Source organism: Hyla sarda, unplaced genomic scaffold (assembly GCF_029499605.1).
Source record: "Hyla sarda isolate aHylSar1 unplaced genomic scaffold, aHylSar1.hap1 scaffold_491, whole genome shotgun sequence".
NCBI lineage: Eukaryota > Metazoa > Chordata > Amphibia > Anura > Hylidae > Hyla > Hyla sarda.
Genome location: NW_026610502.1, coordinates 212,401 through 217,407, shown reverse-complemented (window position 1 = coordinate 217,407; position 5,007 = coordinate 212,401).

Below are 5,007 nucleotides of genomic sequence, written 5' to 3'. Positions count from 1 at the left end.
TTGATTTTTGACTGTGATTTTGTTCAGACCACGATAATCAATACAGGGTCTGAGTCCTCCATCTTTTTTGGCTACAAAGAAGAACCCTGCTCCCTTGGGAGAAACAGATGGACAAATATGACCTTTTTGCAAACTTGACTGAATATAATCCTTCATAGCTTCCCTTTCGGGACCAGACAAATTATAAATACGCCCCTTAGGATATTTGGCATCAGGTAAAAGTTCAATAGCACAGTCATAATCTCGGTATGGGGGCAAAGCAGAGGAGGCCTCCTCAGAAAAAACGTCACAAAAATCTGAAATAAATTCGGGTGGAATACTTTTACCCACACCGAGAGAAGTAAGAGAGACGGTAACGCATTTGTTAGAACACGCAGGTCCCCACTTCATAACTTCCCCTGAGGTCCAATCAAAAACAGGGTTATGATTTCTTAACCAGGGTAAACCCAGAATCACATTTACAGACAAATTTTTAAGAACATAAAAGGTGATTTTTTCAAAATGCATAGAACCGACCAATAATCCCACTTCGGGAGTAGGAAAACTGACACAACCTCCCGACAAGGGTTAATCCACTCCAGAAATGGGAAATCGGGTCCAACCGTCTCAAAGGTAAATTTAGAGACTTAATAAATCTTCAATTGGCAGCGGAGCCAGAATCAACAAAAGCTTTACCAAATATTTTTCTTTTTTGAAAACATATTTGCACTGGTAAAAAAAATTTTGAAGATAATTTCGAAGGTACCTGTGCGCCTAAATGACCTCCCTGATTTAGGGGCTGACGTCTCCCGGCTACTGGCCTTTGGTGCAATTCTGGACCTGAAGCCCCTTCTCTCCACCAGTCTTTCTTCCGAAAGGATTTTCTCTGCTGGGGGGGGGAAATTTCCCAATCTATAGGCTCCTCGGAAGAGACATGAGGGACAGGAGAAGAAGGAAACATGGAGGAAGGAGAGTGAGAACAGAATTAGAAGTCCGCTCTCCATCTCTTTCTCTCATACGTCTGTCAAGTCGTGTAGCTAATGTCATGGTTTGTTCTAATGAGTCAGGTGACGGATAATTCACTAAAACATCCTTAATAGCGTCAGATAATCCTAGTCTGAACCGACACCTAAGAGCCGGATCATTCCAACCCGAAGCCGCGCACCACTTCCCAAAACTGTCACAGTTCTCCTCTGCTGTTCTCTTTCCCTGCATAAGACTGGCTGCGATTCTACACGGTCCGGATCATCATAACGAAGGCCCAAAGCAGAAAAGAAAGCATCCACTGAACTTAATTCAGGATCTGAGGAAAGTAAGGAGAAGGCCCACTCTTCAGGGTCTCCTTCCAACAAGGACTATATAAGTCCTACTCTCTGGTCCTCTGTGCTAGTAGACTGTGGTCTCATGCGAAAATATTACTTACAACTCTCTCTGAAGACAACTAATTTCTACGGTCACCTGAAAAACGGTCAGGATGATTAATTTTAGGGTCACTTGAAACAGCTGGAGGACAGACCACTGACTGACCATTAGCTGTCTCCTGAGCCTGAACCCTCTCAGCAAGAGATTGTACTGAAAGGGTTAATCCCTGCATTTGCTCTACTAAAGCAGTCATTGCTTCCATCATAGCAGAGGCAGGTAGTAGTTTGGGCCTGTGAAAATGTCACGTATGGGCAGGGAAGAGTGCTACAATGTGATGCTGTGATGCAATGTGATGCTGTGATGCAATGTGATCCTCTGATGCAATGTGATGCTGTGCTACAATGTGATGCTGTGATGCAATGTGATTGTTACATATGGGCAGGGAAGGAGTGCTCGCTAAGCTCACCCGCACCCCTGTCCCTGCCTACTTGTCCGTCTATCCTAAATGATAGGCCGGCAACTGGTCGACAATCCCTTCCTAAATAAGTGAGGGGAGTCAAATGTCAACACAATAAAATACAATCCTGTCAGTTGTCAGGAGCAACAGGGAAACAAGCAACTAACAAAGACAAACTAAACATACACACAAAAAGTCCATGTCAGTCAAACCGAGTCAAGCCAGGAGTGGGAAGAGGAGCCGAATCGCTATAACCAAAGAGAAGTCAGATAAGAAGCCAAAAGTCAAGTTGCCGGGTATACAGGAAAATAAGGGAATGCTAACGACTCGGGTAATGACTGCTTTCACAGGCATCTTCCCAGAGACTGATGCCAGGTAATATAGGGAGATGCACATGTGGTCAATCAGTAGCTAGCCACTCAGACAGCAGGGCGTAACCTGGCAACCTAGCAAACAACACCTTGTCAGCACCTGTTAACCCTGCTGGTGCTGACACAATGCCTGCTGCCGGTGAACCAATGCCTGCTGCCGGTGAACCAATGACTGCTGCCGGTGAACCAATGACTGCTGCCGGTGAACCAATGCCTGCTGCCGGTGAACCAATGCCTGCTGCCGGTGAACCAATGCCTGCTGCCGGTGAACCAATGACTGCTGTCGGTGAACCAATGCCTGCTGCCGGTGAACCAATGACTGCTGCCGGTGAACCAATGCCTGCTGCCGGTGAACCAATGACTGCTGTCGGTGAACCAATGCCTGCTGCCGGTGAACCAATGACTGCTGCCGGTGAACCAATGCCTGCTGCCGGTGAACCAATGACTGCTGCCGGTGAACCAATGCCTGCTGCCGGTGAACCAATGACTGCTGTCGGTGAACCAATGCCTGCTGCCGATGAGCACAGAGACACCGATGCTCTGAGCCACATGTACGGTGCTTAAGTAGGTCCCTGTTGGCGCCTACCGTGTCTCTACTTCCGGTAAGTGGAACGCTGCGTAACGTCACGCAAAGAGATATTCCTATCTGTATAGTCAGTGAGTGGGACGCAAATGACCTAACATCCAGTCCCAGTGGAACGCATGATAACGTCAGTGCCTTGTGGAACCCAAACAAGCGTTCCACGTCAGGATTAGGACAATATGATGCGGGATAGAAAGTCAAAAGTAATATAAAGAAATATTCTTGAAATAATGCTTGGAGGCGGATGAGAAGTATACAACTAAAATGGAAAAATATATAAAAAATGGATATTAGGACAAGAGTCCCTGAAAAGCTGGACACCCGATACTAACAATACGACGTGTGATAGGAAATCATCCCAGATAATGGCAGAAACCTTAATTATGTCATTTAGTATTATAGATCAGAGCGCAGAATAGGAAGGTGCAGTGAGAGGGATAACAAGGACCTCAGGTAAAGGTAACGGCATCATTTAGTCCTCGAGGGACACTTGTTTTCAGCTGATAAATCCATCTGGTCTGATTTGGAGGAGTTTATTATCCGTCACCTCCTCTACTGTCGTAATAGTTTGGAAGGTTAAATCAAGAGGAGACGTATCATGATGGAGATGCATGCGGTTTGCGAGAGTTTTGTGACTTCTATTTTTAATATCCCCTATATCAGTGGTCTCCAACCTGCGGACCTCCAGATGTTGCAAAACTACAACTCCCAGCATGCCCGGACAGCCGTTGGCTGTCCGGGCATGCTGGGAGTTATAGTTTTGCAACATCTGGAGGTCCGCAGGTTGAAGACCATTCCCCTATATGTGCTAAATGCGACGTCTGAACTGTCTCTTTGTCTTCCCTACAAACCCTTTTGGACAAGATGCTGAATAGATGACTCCCGTATTCTTGCAGTTGGAGTAATTCTGATTTTTGAACTCATGGTTATCTGTGAATCTTCTAAAGGTTTTAGAGACTTTAACGTAACTACAGCCTGGAAACTACGGCATCTGAAGGATCCATTGGTGTAATGATCAACCGACTGAGAAATGGCAATGAACCAACAAATCCTTCTATAGGAGACGACGGCTCAGTCCTCCACCAATTCACCCATAAGGGGGTCCGATTTATAAATCGGCCAATACTGATCAATAACGTGTCTGATGTCTGTCGCCGCAGCATCTAACGTAGCGATGATCCATGAGGGACTGATGTTGTCCTCCAACGTGTCCCTTGGTTGTAATAGATTTGGTTCTTTCTTTTTGTTCTGCACTTTGATAGAAAGGTCTGAGAATTTTATCCGGAGAAACTCTCGACATAAATAGTGACCTAAGCTGAAAGGCTTCAAGTTTCACATCACAGTCCTATAACAGTCCCATCCCAGTCCTATAACAATCACATCACATCACAGTCCTATAACAATCACATCACATCACAGTCCTATAACAGTCACATCACATCACAGTCCTATAACAGTCACATCATAGTCCTATAACAATCACATCACATCACATCACAGTCCTATAACAGTCACATCACAGTCCTATAACAATCACATCACATCACAGTCCTATAACAGTCACATCACAGTCCTATAACAATCACATCACAGTCCTATAACAGTCACATCACATCACAGTCCTATAACAGTCACATCACATCACAGTCCTATAACAATCACATCACATCACAGTCCTATAACAATCACATCACATCACAGTCCTATAACAGTCACATCACATCACAGTCCTATAACAGTCACATCACATCACAGTCCTATAACAATCACATCACATCACAGTCCTATAACAGTCACATCACATCACAGTCCTATAACAATCACATCACAGTCCTATAACAATCACATCACATCACAGTCCTATAACAGTCACATCACATCACAGTCCTATAACAATCACATCACAGTCCTATAACAATCACATCACATCACAGTCCTATAACAGTCACATCACAGTCCTATAACAGTCCCATCCCAGTCCTATAACAATCACATCACATCACATCACAGTCCTATAACAATCACATCACATCACAGTCCTATAACAATCACATCACAGTCCTATAACAATCACATCACATCACAGTCCTATAACAGTCACATCACATCACAGTCCTATAACAGTCCCATCCCAGTCCTATAACAATCACATCACATCACAGTCCTATAACAATCACATCACATCACAGTCCTATAACAATCACATCACATCACAGTCCTATAACAATCACATCACAGTCCTATAACAGTCACAT